Genomic DNA, 17,174 nt, shown 5'->3' with positions numbered 1-17,174 from the left:
GTAAGAAGAGTCTAGACCAACCATGCCAACTATACCTGTGGTGAGAATAACTTAAATTTTATTGGCCCTTCAAACATGGGTAGGGTAGTGTGAGATTTGCTGTATTTCACTATTTGTCCTGCTCCTTCAGGAAGGTGAATGGGAATTTTCCACCTTACACACTCAGTTCTTTTCTGTAGTTTGGCAAACCCTGACTTTTTCCACTGCATTTCTACCTGACTGGACTCTTGTCAGCAGGTGTGTGAGCGTATGCACGGGCTTGTGTTTTAATAGCTAGGCGTACTGTTTTTGGTGCTATTAGCTCATCTTATCTGCCTGCTGGAGTTCAGATTTGATTCTGGCTATGGGTACTCTACAGGTTCAGAGCCCTGATATCCGCCCTTTGCAAGTCTGTAAACAGACTGCAGCTAGACCGCACAGATTCACACATATAACAGTTCTGAAGCTCACTGTTAACTTCTCCTCAGGAGCGTTCGATGGCTGTAGCCACGTGGTTATGAATGCCTCTGTTTTGACCTTAGCCTTGAGTCTGCAGCTGTGCAGGATCTGCGCCTTCTGTGACTCTCTGGGGACTTTTGCTGATTGTTTCTCGACCATTCTTTGAAGGCAGCTCAATCAGCCAGGCTGCTCCATGCTTCCCTGGAGGAATTATTGCTGTGTCCTCCACACTCCCGGTGTACTTAGTTGTGTCCAATAACATTGATTATTAGAGACTGTGAACTTTACACACGCGGGTGATGGCTAAGCTTCCCTGTTGACTCAATTTAGAATCGCCTAGGAGGCAAAGCTCTGGGTATGTTTTTTAGGACATTTCCACAAATGTTTTACAAGGTCAGTGCACCATGAATGTGGGCTGCACCATCCCAGAGGCTGGGGTCCTCAACCCATACACATAGCAAAGCAAGTAGACAATCACATTTATTTCTCTGAATTCTCTTTGGTGGACGGCACCAAAACAAACCTCTCCCTTGCTTTTATTGGGTATTGTATCAGAGCAATGAAAAGAAGTAACTAATGGGACCTCTGTCTGCTTTTCATATAGTCAGAGAGAGAGAATCCTGTTATATTGTTTCAGTAGTGTTGAAAGAACCTAGGGATTCAGGGCCAGCAAACTTAGCTGTGTCTGCAAGGCTCTCCGTTTCCCTGAACCTCACTTTTCTTGCTTCTAGACTCCGATTGCTAATGGCCATTCCGTGGCTTTGAGGAGTGATGAAGTGATATACTCAAGGGCCTTGAGGTTTTGCTCTATCCCAGGCACAGGGTGAAGGAAGGCCTTAAGTAACATCTCCCTGTGTGCAGAGTCCGCCAAGTGTAACTTTGAGTCTCCGTGCTTGGACAGATTAGGTACACTTGAGCTGGCAGCAGGGCGCTGTCTGCTGAGTCAGTTGTTTTGACTCAGTGGTTGGGATTAATACAATGTGGGTCTCTGGAGAGGGAAGATGCTGGCTGGGCTACAGTTCCCACCTCTCTGGCTGAAAGGTCTCCAGGCATGATTCCTAAGGACAAAGGATGGGGATACTCCTGGGGAGGGAAGCATGACATTTCTGACCACCATCACTTTCTTTTCCCACCATCTCTCCTCCCTCTCCTCTGACCTGTTCAATTCGGAACCAGCACAGATTTCATTCTAAGTCACTCCAGAGTTGTTCTGGTGGCATGCCAGGGTTACTACAACTCTTGGGATAGAAACACATTGCAGATCTATATTCTCGCTCCCACCCCAAACACAGTGCCTATTTAGTGGTAAACATATTAGGAATATTAGAGATTCGTGAAAACACCACCTAAATAAAACCCCATTTCCACTCTTGGGAAATATGGGGATCTCTACGTTAATGACTTTAATGACTTATAACTTCCTTATTATCTCATTCCCAAGAGTAACTTATTAAAGTTAGGTCCGGTCCGGTACTAGACGTTTTCTCTTATAGCTTTGATATTCCAATTGTGTGAGACGTTTCAGGAGTTTCTTTTCAGGCCCTGAGACATTGTCTTTTCACTTCACACATCGAAACCACGGCATTTCATCATTACCTGAAATGCTGGCAAAGTTTTAGTTTGTCCTGTCTGTTTTTCCTCCTTCGTCCTGGCCTTTACTTCAGCCCCCGCATACGGGGAGAAGCAGAGTTTCCCATGATGCTTGGGACTTCGGCAGCCAGCTCTGCTCCTGAAGGCTGCCGTTCATGAGCATGGGTTTTTATGTGAATGTCAGGCATGTTGCAATAACTAGCCACAATGGAATCATCATGGCGATTTCCACCGCTTGGTTTCTTTGTTTTCCTGATGTTGCTGTGTGCTTCATTCTATGAGTATTTTCTTTTCTTGCATGTGGCTGAACACGTCTATTGCCATCCTGGGCTTGGGCATTTGTATTTAAAAGGAGATGAAGACCAGAGAGAGAAACGGGAAATTGACAGAGTGACAAAACACAGTGCTTACTGTTTTATTTCCCTTGCCTTTTGCTTCTGCTGACAGACACTGTGGTGTTTTATAGAGTTTGTGTCTTCCTCCAAAAGAGACGCGGACCATAATAAGGACTAAGAGAACAGCATTGTGAAAACTAGGTTTCTACTGCTGACGTTAGTTATTATCGTAGATTAAGACCTAGTAACGCTTCTGCTGAAATAAGACACACAAAAACTGCCAACAATCTTTTGGGTTTGTTTTCCTGGCCTAAGTAATTTGTGTCCTTGGGGGCTTCTATCTATTATAATGGTACGTTATATTAGAATGAGAGTAGAAATAAACTCTAAGGACCAGAGGAATTCTTTCTGTGTATATTGTATGTGTTTGTGTGTGTGTGCACGAATCTGTGCATGCACATGGAGGCCAGGGGTCTGTGTAGGTGTCTTTCTCCTTTTATTTTATTTATTTTTATTATTTTTGGGCAGGATGTTTCACTGGACCGGAAGCTCACTGATTTTTGCTATTCTGGCTGGCCAGTAAGCCCCAGGGATATCTGCCTACCCCCTCCTCAACTCCAAACCTGTGCAGGAATTTCAAATGTATACTACCATGCCTGACTTTTTACATAGGTTTTGGGGGTTTGAACACAAGTCTCACACTCCTAAGGCAAACATTTCACTGACTGAGCTATCTTTCTCTCCAGTCCCAGACTAGTGGCACTCTAAGCCTCTGTGGCACCTAGTTCATTTCATCCATAAAGAGGAATAGAATACAACCCACTGTACAAAGGCCTGACTGGAGGACGTCGAGTGTAATATACACACTGGATTCCAAGCTGGGAACTCTTTGCTTCTGTGGCAATCCACAGTGGGTCCACTAACGGTAGGTCTTTTTGTGACAGGCTTCTGAGGGCACTGATGAAACCTGAAGGAAGGGCTGCAATTTAGCGGGGGTGGGGGGTGGGATACAAAGCCGGGGATGTTGAACTCTAAGGAGAAAGTACCACTGTACACACACAAAGTCTGCGAGGTGGGTGTGGCCATTCCTCCCAACCCATCTTCAAGTGAAACCCTGGTGCTTCCCTCACCTTCTTTCCTTCCTTCTACCCTCTGGAAGATGTCACTGGCATCCTCTCTGCATTCCACAGCCAGTTAGGAATTGCCACCAGCACCTAATCCCACATATTAGACCCCCGCACCCCTCTTTCACTTTTCGGTTTGCTCCCCCACCGCCCACTTTTTACTGCAAGAATTTCTTGTTCCATAAGATTTGACAACGGGTCCTGTTGAAGGGCTGACACTTTTTTTAGGTTAAAAAGAAAGCCAAACACATAGGTCCAGAAAGGTGAAGAGTCTCCCCGCGGTTACCCGCTCTGGAGTTTTATGGGAAGGAGCGTGTGTGCTCGAACGTCAAGAGGGAGACACTGGCTGGCCTGGTGACCAGGAGCCCGCCCCCATCCCTCCCCGCCCCCTCCGGCGCTCACACTCAGGAAGCAGCTGGCTGCCGGCCGGCCCTCGCGGCCGCACACACATCCACACTCCTCGCCGGGCAGCCTCCCTCCCGCCCTCTTCCCCCTTCCCCTCTCCCTGCAGCCGCGTCCCTACTGCGCCGCCGGGGCAGCCCAGAGCGCGGCGCGCAAGGGCACCGGCGCCAGGGGCCGCGCACCTCGGGGCCGCGGCGGGCCCGGGTCCAGGCTCGCACCGGCGCTCTCTAGCCGCGACCCAGCTCAGGCAGCCAGCATCCCGAGCCCGGTCCCATCCAGGCATCGCCCTCGGCCCAGAGAGAGGATGAACACCCCGGGCCAGGCACGAAGTCGCCTCTCAACTTTGTAAAGACATGACTGGAGTGTATCTGAGTGTAGCGCGGACAGGGAGCTGATGCGGAGAGTCGGCCCGCTGCCCTGCCTCCTCCTCCCAGGGCCGCCGCCGCCGTCGCAGCCTCGCGCGTGCACAGACACGGCCCTCGGGCCGCGTTTCCGCGCTCCGGCCGCGGGCTTGGATGCGAGTTTTCCTTTCCGAAGGAGGCAGAGCTCGCGTGGAGCGCTGAGGGGCTCAGCCTCCACCCACGCGTCGCTAGTGCTGTCACGCGCGGGCTGGCCGGGAGAAGGGACCCGCTCGCCTAGCTTTGTTGTGGAAATCCGGTTACCTGGTAAGTGGATGCCATAGGAACTTTGTTCCGCAGGCGAGGGACGGAGAGAGAAGGCGCTAGAGAGTGTGGGGGCGGTCAAGCTCTGAGACGCAAACTCGGGATTAGAAATAGTTTCTACACGCCGGCTAGGGGCTAGGTGGCATTCGCGCGGGTTTGGGGACACGAGCACCCCAACTCCTCCAGACTGACAGGGCTTCTAGGAACCTAGGCACACCTTACCGAGGCTGATGGAAATACTCATTTAGCCATCAAACTGGCTGTCAGTTGCCTAAGAGCGCGCGAGTGTAGACAGAAAGGAAACCAACAAGGTGAGGAAGTTTCGCTTGTGAGGGAAGCGTCTCCGTGACTTTTAATAGAAAATACAGGTTCCAGAAGACTGCACAACCTGGGCCAGATAGAGGGCGCGTACTGGGGTCCCACCTTGGGAAACTTTGGCAAAGTGGGGAATGATGGGGTGGCCTGAGGTCTTCAGCTCACAGTTGGGGTTGTAGCTGTCTTTCCGGCTTCCACGTGTTTGTGGAGCGCCACGAAAGCTATTTTTCCACTTTGGCATCTCATCCAAGTTGCTGTCCCCATTGTTCTGGGAGGTCCTCGGGTTTGGGGGCACAGCTACTAGCTAGGAGCCGGGCACTGACCCGTAGCCGCCAAGTTTTCAACTGTAACCTCCCACGCCACGAACTCGCAGACACATTCAGACACCAGCACTCCCCGCCGGGTTTGTCACCTAGCGTTTACATTTTTATGGGCCGGGGACAAAATGTCAGCACTGTTTGGGAAATGTCTCAGTCTCGAGTCCCGCTTCAAGGCTCTGGTCCCTATAAATGACCCTGTGTCTATTTTGAAGTTGGTCGGGACCACTTTCTGGAAAGCGTGAGTGAGCTGTTCGCTCTTTTAGACACACACCTTGCCCCAAGCAACAGTTCCAAGTTACTCACTAGAGCTGACAAGTCGCCCGGGGGACGAGGAATTCACCCAAGTGTCTGAAAACCTTGACCGGGTAGGATTTGTCATTCTATGGATGATTCAAGTAGGTACCTGGAGGGAACTTTTGGAGGTTTTTTTTATTTTCTTGGAGGTTTCTTCTCTCTCTCTCTCTCTCTCTCTCTCTCTCTCTCTCTCTTTTTTTTTTTTTTTTTTTTTTTGGCAAAAGGGTTCGGCGAGGTCGCGCCCTTAGACCTGTTAGTGTGTTTGGGAGGCGACAGCAAAATGAGACTCCTGGGGGTGGGGAGGGCTGTCGTCCCGCGGTTGGGACGGACATAGTGCAGAGTTGTATGTACCCGAAGGCTCCCACCAACAGGGTCCCCCGCAGCCCAGCTTCCTAACTGGCGGCTGGCGGCGGCCTTTCAGCCCCTCACTTACTCAGTAAGAGGTTGCACAACAGGAAGCCGGCACGAGTTTGTTTTGTTTTGTTGCGTTCGCTCACTTGCTGGCTGGCTGACACGCCGCGGGTGGGGGGCGGGGGCAGAGCGGGGGCGGCCTGGTTGCAGGGAGCACCACGAAGGGCCCTGGAGCCTTCACCTCCGGACCCGCCCCTCGCTCACCTCCGGAGAGCCCAAGGGCTAGGACCCAAGACCCCCGCGGGGCAAAGGTGTGGGTGTGGGGTTTGGGGGAGGGTGTTGAGGACCCTAGGAGTGTTGTTCATCCACTGGCTCGGACTGCACGCACATCTTGGCCTCGCAGCCCCTCTGCTACTCCTGGATCCTCTGCTCCGTGTACCTCCCTTCCTGGCTTGTCTTTCTTGACATCTGCTAGATCTCATGGGATACAGGCTAGGGGGTCACTTCCGGAATTCTCAGGAGCAGTGCCTGCAGGGACAGCACTCCAGCGATTGCCAACGGTCTCTCTCCAGGAGTGGACACCTTCCCAACTCCTTAGAGCTTTAGGTGTTCAACATCTCTTCAATTGGGGGTAGTGGTCTCAAGTGGCCCTAGAGTTGGTGAGGAAAAAGTTCATACAGCTCCCCCCAGTGGACCAATTCTCTTCGGGTTTTGGGACCTCAATCAGGAACTGTTAAAAGTCAGAGAGGACCTGGGGAAAGCAAGACCTAGAGACTCAAGGGGTTTTGCCCAAGAACCCCTGCCAAACGTAAGCATCCAGGAAAAACACTGAAGCTCAGAGTTGAGAGCATTTCTTGGCCCGAAGGTGAACGAACTCAAGACAAATGCAAACTCTCTTGTGTCTGTTCTGAAGCTTTGATGAGTCACGATTTCTTCATTGGGAAGTAGCCAGGCCCGGTTCCCTAAATGTCTCCTTGCCCATTGGACTTCAACTTTTAGACTAAATTAGGAACTTCGATTCATTGTAAAAATGAATTTGTGTTAGTTTAAATCTTACTCTTTTTTTCTCTTTTGTTTCCAGTGAGGCTACACAAAGCAGGTGCAACCTGCAAAAGTTTGCAGAATAACAATGAAGGTTGTGCCTGGAAACTAAAGAGAGAACTGTGTGAGAGGGCATTTCCTCCCTTTTTCCTCTCTAGTGAGAACTGCTGACATTAATGCCTTTACTAGAATCTGCCACAGTTTTCTCTGAGACCAACTCCAGCCCCCTCCCCCTTGAACTGAAGGAGGCTTTATTCCCATTCTTATTGGTACTTCGTCCATCTCTTTTCTGTCAGGACTCTGGCCTTCTTGAGTAATTACTTCTGTGTTCGCTGGGTTGATTGCCTCTTCCCTTGCTTCCCTTGGGGTCAATTCAGGACGAGTGGCCCTTCTTCAAGTCATTGATTCTTCCAATGTATCGGCCAGTTTCATTGGTGATTCTACCAATGTTCTTCAGGTTAGCATAGGTTGGATACATGGGGTTGGTTGGTCCTCATTCCAAATGAGAAGCGACTTTTTTTTGGATGGACTCTGGAGTCTACCTTGTGGATTGAATTTTTGCCTGACTAAAAACGAACGGGGAGAGTTGAATAAATGGAAGTGATTTTTGTAAAAGCTCTGCCTATATTAATGTGGCAGACGGGGTTGTCCAATCTTAGAGGATAGGCCAGTGTTCTCTTACTCACTAGCCCCCTTCTTTACTGCTAGTAAAGTAGGCCTGAGGGCATACTGTCTACATTGACTTCTTGAGTCCTAGTTATTGATCACTGGAGTTGGACTGTTACTTTGTAATTCTCCAAGATGGCAAGAGTTACTTTTGAGGAGCTGATCCAGGAAGAGGCACCGGAGCTCACTCTTAGCTTTTGTTGAGAAGTCATTTCCTGAGTTTCTGCAATTATTTTTCTATAGAGGAAGTTATATTATAAATAAGGTATCAATTCATACAGGCTTAACTCTTTTATGTTTGGCTGGCTCATAAACTCAATCAGGACTGAAGTAAAAGGAAAAAAAGGGCACATAAGTAGTCTTAATACAATTTTTAACTCAAGGAGGAGACAAAATGAATTATTGAACATGGAATTAAGATAAACTGAATTAAAAGATGCCACAGTTTCAAGTTTTCCTAGTTACCTACTTTAGGTGGAGTTGACACACAGGCTGATATTTTTGTTGAGATAGAAAAAATATCGAAATGGAAGAGCATATCTGCTGGCTTCATAAACAGGACACGATCAACCTACCAGCCTCCCAGGAACATCTGTCACAGACACTGCCAGTGGCTGCCGTATAAGGCAGTGGTTCTCAACCTGTGGGTTGCGACCCCTTGGGATGTCACATATCAGAGATTTGTATTATTCATAACAGTAACAAAATTACAGAGATGAAGTAGCAATTAAGTAGTTTTATGGTTTAGGTCACCACAACATGAACTATATTAAAAGTGTCTGGAAAGTGGAGAACGTCCCATGTTCCTGTATTGAATGTGTATCTCCTGCTATTGGAAATAGTTCTTGCTTTGTTTGATCTGCACAGAACAGATCAGACAAATTAATTTTTTGTTTAAAAAAGGAGATGGAGGGTCGGGGATTTAGCTCAGTGGTAGAGCGCTTGCCTAGGAAGCGCAAGGCCCTGGGTTCGGTCCCCAGCTCTGAAAAAAAAAAAAAAGGAGATGGAAACAGTTTGGCTTGGAGACAAGCATTATTTAATTTGATGTAGAATGGGTCCTATCTATACCTGGTGACAGTCTGGTACCAACATGAGTAAGATGCTTGGTGTGACTCCAGGTGAGCAGGAAAAATGCTATAGAGTATATATTGGTAGCCCCAGTAGGAGGGGCCGACACCCCACAGCATATATATATATATATATATATATATATATATATATATATATATATATATGGTGTAAAGGACAGTGTAGGACAATCTGTAAATACAAGAGCTTGGGCAAGTTCAAAGGTAATTTAGACCTAACCACCAAACTCAGTGAGAAATTAGATGGGGAAACGAAACAGGCAGGTATCCCCATGCGCTGTAGAATGGTAGGGATGTGAAACACAGCCTGCACGGAGTAAAGAAGTTAACAAGTTCTTGTATGTTCGTGGCACTGTGCTTAAGATGACATGCTTCTTCTCACGCATCACTCTGTAGTGTTGTGAGCAGTTATATCACGGCATGAGTAGCCCCACTTGACAGATAAAGAGACAGACCAATGTAGGATGGTGAAGGGCATGAAAGAGTAGCTTTGGGGTGGGGGTTCACTTGGTAAAACGCCTGCCTTGCAAGTGTGAGGACCATGTGCAGAAATAGATGAATGTTTTCTCAACTCTTTCAGCACGAACAGAATCCGGCTCCTAGAGCCTAGGTAAAATGTTTCTCGTGCTGCACCCCTGCAAAGCCAGTGCTGGGGAAGCAGGGGCAAGGGGACCCAGGGGGAAATCACTGGCCAGCTGGTGTGGCTTAACTGGCAGGCTCTAGGTCAGGAGAGACTTTGTTTTAAAGGAGGTGGACTGCATTCCTGGGTTTGACACTTAGGGTTGCCCTCTGGTTTCCGCATGCATATGCAAATCCACCCTTCCACTCAGTCTGCACACGTCCGTCCGTCCAGTCCGTCCATACGTACACTGAAGAAAAGGAAAGGGTTCTGGGAAACTCTGGAGGCAGATTTCAAGGCAGTGTGTCAGAGCAGCAACCCAATTATATTCTGTCTTGAGAGCAAAAATTAGGCGCTTTGTCTGCAAGGGCTTGAGTCTCAGACACCACACAGCTGAGCGCATACTTGAGATGAAGAAAGTCACGGGGCCATTCTTGTCTGCTGTGATCTCTAGGCCAAGAACATGAAAGCCTTGCACCCTCCTGCAGGGGCAGAGTAAGCCTTACGGAACCAGAGATGGGCAGATAGGCATGAGCACAGGATCTGACCTTGTCCCGGACTCCTTGATAAAGTGACCAGTATTTCTGAACGTCCGTGGTTTTTACGCTCCTGAGCTGGGGCCTCCAGGTTTCATTTCTAGGCCTGATGAACACTGTACACAGAAACCAACCGGAGGCGAAGACTGAGGTCGACTCTTGCTGTTTTTGTGTGTGAAGAAGTAGATTAATGTTTTCCCAGCCTTTTTAGCATGACCAATAAGCTCCACTCCTGTCTGTAACTCGGCTGAGTCATCCATGAAGGTTTAGACAAAATTTTTAATAAATATGTTGTCATGTTGGGTAAAGGCCTAGTCATTGTTGTGGACATTCATACTTCTTCCCTGATGTCAGTGAACAGATTTAACTTGTATAAAATGTCTGTCTACCAGTGACTAAAAATACTTACCCTGGTTACTTTTAAGCGGTAACTACAGCGAAGGAGAGAAATCACTCACTACGTGTGACAGACATTCTTTAACAAGCTCGACTCTTTGCACTGAATGGCCAATTGTGCTTCTAGAGTCTTCTGCAGGTAGCTGTTTCTTACCCTTTTGAGAAAATTGTGGTTTTTAGCTTTACCAATAGCCATTCCTGTGGATCGAGTGGTAGGTTCCACCAGCTAAAGGACAAAGGAGCCCTCTTTTCATTTAGGCATAGTTCACTTTCCGCGGAAAAGTGAACTATGTGTGAGGATGGATTTTCATATTTTCTTTGCAAAGAACACTCTCCAGCCAGGTTCCCCGTTTTTTGTTTTTTTGTTTTTAAAGAAGCCTTTGTGTCTCAAATGATGGCCATGTGGGGACTTAGTCCCTCAGTAGTGCAGGTGTAATTAATTCAGGATGATGTCATGGGGGATGAATTCATTTTTTCCCTGTTTCAGATTCTTCATCTCAGGATCTGATGGTTCACTCATATTTGGAACACATTTCAAAAGATGTAGTCCTCAAAAATCGAGCCATGCTAACTTAACAGCCAATTCCATATTCTGGTTATACTATCAGGGGTATGGCTTCACTTTGAGGACAGACATCTATGTCTGTTCACTACATACATCCCTGAGGTCTGGAAGGCAAGATTATGTTTATTTGTTTTGGTTTGGTTTTGATCCCTTGGATCTGAGTTAGACGGCTGTGAGCTGCCGGGTGAGCGCTAGGAACTGAACCCGGTCCTCTAAAGAGTTCCGGTTCCGGTACTCTTCATCTCTTCACTGTTTCTTTAGATCCCTTTGTGAGTTGTTTTGAAGCTGTTTCTGTCAGTTGCTCGGGGGCTGCCTCTCAGCACACATGATTGATTGCTGTTGTGATAGACAGCAGTGATAGGAATTAGCTTTGTATTATTTCATCTTAAAAAAAAAAAAAAAAAGCTAGGCTGGCTGGTGATGGTGCCTGCCTTTAATCCCAGCACTGGAGTGGGGGAGGTGGAGGTGAGGGCGGGGGGGTGGGAAGTGGGGAGGGCAGGCGCCGGGCTGGCGTGGGCTTAGGGGCAGGAAGATCTCTGTGAGCTGCTGGCCATGGGGGCTGGGCGAGTGCTGTGGGGGAGGGGCAGGGGCAGGAGGATTTCTGTGAGTTTAAGGCCAATCTGGTCTACAGAGTAAATTCCAGGATAGCCAAGGGTACTCAGAGGAAAAAAAAAAACCTGTCTCGAAACAAACGAACAACCAAAGCAACAATAACAACAACAAAAAACCCCAAAAGCCCAAAAACAACAACAACAACAACAACAACAACTAAAGCTGAGGCAGAGGCAGGGAGATCTCTGAGTTCAAGGCCAGCTTGATTTAGAGTGAGTTTCAGGACCAGCCAGGGATGCACAAAGGAACCCTGTCTCAAAACACAGAAACAAACCAAAGCCAAACTGTCAAACTTTCATATCTTTTCTTTATTTTACATTATTTTGGTATTTCTGGTATTTTTGTAGTTCTGGGTATGCCCACAGTTGCTGTGTGTAGGTATCTGGGTCAGCAAGAAGTCCAAATGGTTTTCTGACACTGGGTTTCATTTCATTTTAGCTGCATGACCCACCATAAAACACCGTGCATGTCTTATTCGAAACTCACTATCTGCATACAGACGTGGATGCCTGCTCTTGACCATCACTCCTGATGTACTCCGATAGCTTCAAACATATAAGGCCTATTCTATTTATCTTATTCTTTAAAAATGCTTTCCCTACTAAGGAAGTGACCCCACGGGCCATCAGTGGATTGCAGCCCAGTTTGTAGAACACTGTTTTAAAATGAGTACTTTGGTAACCGGAGGCCTAGAAAGTCAGCATATTCCAACCTAGGCTAGGCTGAGCCAGTCCATGAGTACCTCTCTGAACTTTTTTTTTTTTCTGTGCTGGGAAAAAAAGGTTTTCTTGGTTTCAAGCTCATTCTAATTTTTGTTTTTAATCATGGTGACTACTTTGTGGATTGAACATTCTTTGTAAGGCCACAGCTCTCTAGACTTTTCTATACTCATCGATGAGGCAAAGTAAGAAGACACTTCTCAGTAATTACGGCTAAACCCAATGGCATTTGGTAGAGTTTGAGGCTGTGAGAGTCCTATAGACACTGGAGGTGTGGGCAATGCATTCTGGGGGATGGGCGGAGTTATGTAGTCTCACTGCTGTTTCCTGCAGTGTCTCTCTGAAATGTCAGATTTCTCTACCAGCCGTCTGTTCTGGAGTCACTGTCCTTATCATCCCAACCACTGTGGGGATCTTGCATTTGACCTTCAGACTAACTAGAATGGATTCCTGAACTAGATGGCTATTCCCCTGCCTCCTTTCGTCCTTTCCTCTCGGTTGACCATACTTCCCACCCATATGGTGAACTTCATAACTACAGACTTAAATTTAAAAATGCACTGCCAGTTAATTTTATTCCACATGCTTAAGAAAAATTGTCTTCACTCTAGAGACAGCTTATGAATACAAAAGTTAGAATAGGTAAAGTATATTGATCATGGATTAGTTCGGAGTTCGGATCCACACTTACATCAAAGGCAAGAGTTTGGTTTTACGAGAGTCCCTGATGTAGGTTATAGTGTCTTTTCTAAGGGGTCTGGTGAAAGGACTCACTGTCTTACGACTTAGTGTCAAAGAGAGAGTCATCTGATTTCATGCTACCAGTGATTGTATTGTTTGAGTAGCATACTAATGTTCAGAATAAATGTGGTAATATTCTCACAGCCTAATATCTCCATTAGGCCTTGAGGATGCTTGAGTGAAAAGATCTACACTTTCTTGCGTTTCTGTTCTACAGCTCAAACATGAGTCAGCTTTCTTTTGGTGTCACTTCTGTGGTTCTGTAGGCTTCCCCGAGGACAGCTATGAACCCACACAAGGAATAAACTATACGTTGCTGTGAATCTATTCAGCATAGTCTGTGACCTTCCAGTTTTGGTCTAGAGAAATGGTACTGTCCACATCTGACACATTTCCTCCATAATATCCTCCAGCTTCATGGACCCATGTTTGCACTTTCCTCTTGTTGAAATTGCAGACAAGAATCGCTCTGATTTATTGGTGACATCTAATATAGCTGTGTTTATATTGTTGCCAATAAAATGACTTACATGATTGGTTTTTGTTTATACAGTCTTTACTGAGGAGTCAGTCACCTGTGTTAGAACAAGGTACATTCTGCTTATTGAAATGAACTCTTGGGATATAAGAACATTCAGCTCTATCTGTCCTTGATTAAATTGCGAAATGTGCTTCCCACTGCAGCCGTGCATGAGAATACTTGAAATATCCATCAATAGGTTTTTCATTTCTATATTCTTCTGGCTACAAAAGCTGTAACAGGAGAAACCCAAGAGAATAGCATGGGCCTATTAAACGATAAAGGCAATGAAGTTGAAACGACAGAGCTTAATGAAATTATGCAATCATTGACCCAAAAGGGGAAAATGAAAAGAGTAACATGTCATAGATGGCTTAGACACATTCAGACACACATGTGCATGCACATGCATACACATACACACATACACACACAATCACGAGTGTACACATGCACACACAAGTCCTAGGTGGAGCAAATACCATAAATGTGCACACACATATATGCATATGTGTAAGTATGATCATATTCAGGGTCCGTTTGCTCCCCGATTGGTATTTTGTGCTTCTCTAGCAGGATTCTTTTTTTTTTTTTTTGTCTAGGGTAAAAAAAATGCTTTCAGCATAAGGAATGGAAAATATAACAAAGGCTAAATAAACCTAGCCTAAGGAAATGAAATGATGTATGAAAATTAATAATTAACTGGCTCATCAGATGAATTATGACTCTAGATGAGTCTATTAATGATGTTTACCAAGAAAGGGCCTTTAAAGGGCTGTAAATAGGTACCGTGGAACTTATTTCTGGAATTTTCTTAAATGGATGAGTGAACATTGCTTTCATTTGTTTAATCTGTCTCAATGCATAAGGAGCAGTTCCCGGAGCCCTGGAGAGAAGGTGGAATTGGGATTTAATATTTTGATCAAAGTTAATGCTTTTCCAGAAAACGGGTGGCATTATGAAATGGTTTTGTACCTTAGTTTCCTTGGAGGTTAGGTCATTTCCTCTCCGGCCTGAATTGCAGGAGTGTGTTTTAAGAGTTTGGAAGTGGTCAAAAGGAAAGATTTAGTAACTCATTAGCAGAGTGAACATTTTCATTGTGAGAACCAGTGGGGTATAAAAATCTAAATGCGGCAAAGCATCAGATATGAAACACCTGAAATTTATATTTCTGAGTGCTGTTTGCCTTTTCCTTTAAACATTATGTTTCCCTTTTTGTTGGTAGTCTTGAGTATTTGGCCATAGACAGGAGGGAAAGCTTGTGAAAGTTTTTAAATAAAAAGAGGGACTGGAGACATCTCTCAGTGGTTCAGAGCGCTGGCTGCTCTGAGAGGACCCAGGTTCAGGTCCCAGCACCCACATGGCTCACCACAGTCTGCAACTCCAGTTTCAGGGGGTCTGACTCCCTCCTGGGTGCTGTGGTCACCAGTCAGGTACATGGTGTAAATACAACATGAAAATATAAAATACAAGTAAATACATCTTTGTTGAAAAGAGGTCCATTCAGCGGGATTTTTCTGGTTAAGTTTAGGATACTACAGGCTGTGATTTTTATCATCTCAGAATATTAATTTAATGCTGTATTCCTTTTTTACCTGGTTAGTGCTGTCTTTGTGTGTGATGTTAGAGGAGGACCCTCTCGCCTACCATCGTCTCCTCCCATACACGCCTTGTTGCTTGAATTGTGTTGGTAAGAGTGTGCCCTGTTTTGGCTGCGAAAATTCTTCTAGATTTAACTGCTAAAATATGGATTCTTCATATTAGTTTGTTATTCTAGTAATTGAGTGCTTTAAAATAATCCTTCTGATCTGTAGTATTAGAGAAATCCAGAATATGAAGGACCATAGAGATTATGGTCAGGGTTTGATGGATGGAGAATAGTTGGTTCAGGGAGCTTGTGACTTACTGTGGTAGGCCCCAGCATCTTGACTCCTCCAGTGTTCCTCACTGATGCTTAGGCCTGAGTCTCACCTAAGCTGAGTGGTTTTACTGCTCTTCTGTTACCCTGTGGGCTTGACATGATATTTCGATCAATGGCTTAGTGCAGAAGTATATAAACTATTACACTGTGAGTAAACAAAATTGACTTCTATGTACTAGTAGCTAATGCTTGAAAATCTGTTGACATAATTCATGTGAAAACTGTAAATGCAGGAATATTTTCCATGTGCTTCTTCCATTTCATGCATGGTTTTGTGTAAAGAAGAAATGCTGTTCACGTCTGGCTGCCTCTTTGTCTTTTTTTTTCTTTTTCTTTTTTTCGGAGCTGGGGACCGAACCCAGGGCCTTGTGCTTGCTAGGCAAGCGCTCTACCACTGAGCTAAATCCCCAACCCCCTTCTTTGTCTTTTAAGTACACCTTTCCCCTTCTTTGTACTTAAGGCTGTTTCAAATAGGAATACGGTTTATAAAAAATAAAGCAAAATAAATGTTCGTGTAATCCATACAGGTGTGAGTGCCTCGTGCCTAATTCTGTTCTTAGCTTTTTGAATTTCCTTCTGGTTGACACTTCTTAATGACTGAGCCTGATGCTGGAATACAGAGTAATGCGTTTTCGATCCAGATTTTGATGACAGCTCTTGTATGTGACACTGGTGCAGAAGCGACTCTCTTCTAACAAAATAAAACAGAAATGACCACAGTCAACAAATCTGCTGACACTTGCCACTTGGATGTGGCTTAAGTGATTCCAGCCATTTTGGACTACTCTTCGATTTCAAAAATTTGTCAGCATGGCCTAATTATTTACTCCCCCCCTTTTGATGGGTAGTGAATAAATGCTTCCGACAAAAATTCAGAGTGCTCAGAAACCACTATTTCACGAATGAGCGGAGAATGGCTAACGGTCTTTACTGTTGCTCCGGCTCCAACAATAGAGGGAGAGAGTGACCAGTAACAAGCTGTAGTTCCACGCACACACAGCCGACGAGGTGCGGGAGTTTCCCATTCTCAGAGAAGAGCAGACTTGGAACCAGTTTGATGACAGGCTCCGTTCTTACAGTATCGTAAATGAACTTCATGCATGCAGGGTAGGATACCTCCTTGTCTGTCTGGGACCTTCAGGGATGGGAGAGTGCTATATGCCTGAGAGAGTTTTCAGCCAAGTAGAGAAATAGAGAGTGCATTCCAAATTTTGTATTTAGATTACACACAAAGAGTCTCAGCATAGGCACATGTGGCAAACTTTATGGACAGCGTAGTGAACATTTTTATTCTCTAAATTGATGAAAGAAGCAATTCCCTTGAAATCATTTTATGTCCTTGGTAGCCTTCCCGTGATGATCCGGGCAGTCATTTATTTAGGAGTTGAGTTGAGTTGAGATACTTGTTCAGGACCCCAAGTGGATCATACAGTAGGAAGAAATCCCAAGACTCATCCAATGGATGTTACTGCCATAGTCTCAGTCTTCATTTTCTGTGTTTGTTCAGCTGTGGTTGCTTCCCGTGACTATCTTGTCTCTGTAGAAGACAGATTGTGGATGTTTCAGACACCGTAGAGGAGGCACCTTGACACCTGGCTACCTCTTTGCGGCTACACCGCAGAATGACCTGTTAGGGAGGGAAGAGCCGTCCTTAGTGATGTAGAACCAGGGAGCATTGAAATACACCTCACAGATGTAGTGGAGAATGGCATTCTGTAGACATATCTGCTCCCATTGGAAGATCCCCCAACAGTATGGTATATACGGCAACACAGTAGGGCTTCTTGTGAACATACTGTGCACCCCACCCTCCCCTTCTCTTGTGCTTTCCAGGAGGTATTGTTTATAGCGTTCTCCTTTCCCACACCTTCACCTAGAAAGAAGGCAGAGGACTGTGGCATTGATCTGTTTTCTATCCC

The 17,174-nt window shown here is 45.9% G+C and overlaps 1 protein-coding gene across 1 annotated transcript in view; it reads left to right on the top strand.

Moving 5' to 3' along the window:
• Nucleotides 1-3,913: 3,913 nt before the first annotated feature.
• Glis3 (GLIS family zinc finger 3) overlaps nt 3,914-17,174 on the top strand; it is a 415,784-nt gene continuing 402,523 nt past the window's right edge. The window contains exon 1 of the mRNA XM_032891769.1: nt 3,914-4,554. The gene's annotated coding sequence lies outside the window, so the exon portion shown is untranslated. The remainder of the gene's footprint in view (nt 4,555-17,174) is intronic.

The sequence above is a fragment of the Rattus rattus genome, chromosome 2, assembly GCF_011064425.1.
Source record: "Rattus rattus isolate New Zealand chromosome 2, Rrattus_CSIRO_v1, whole genome shotgun sequence".
NCBI classification, from domain to species: Eukaryota; Metazoa; Chordata; class Mammalia; order Rodentia; family Muridae; genus Rattus; species Rattus rattus.
The sequence above is the reverse complement of the archived record's forward strand: the minus strand, read 5'-3'. Positions and strand labels throughout refer to the sequence as shown.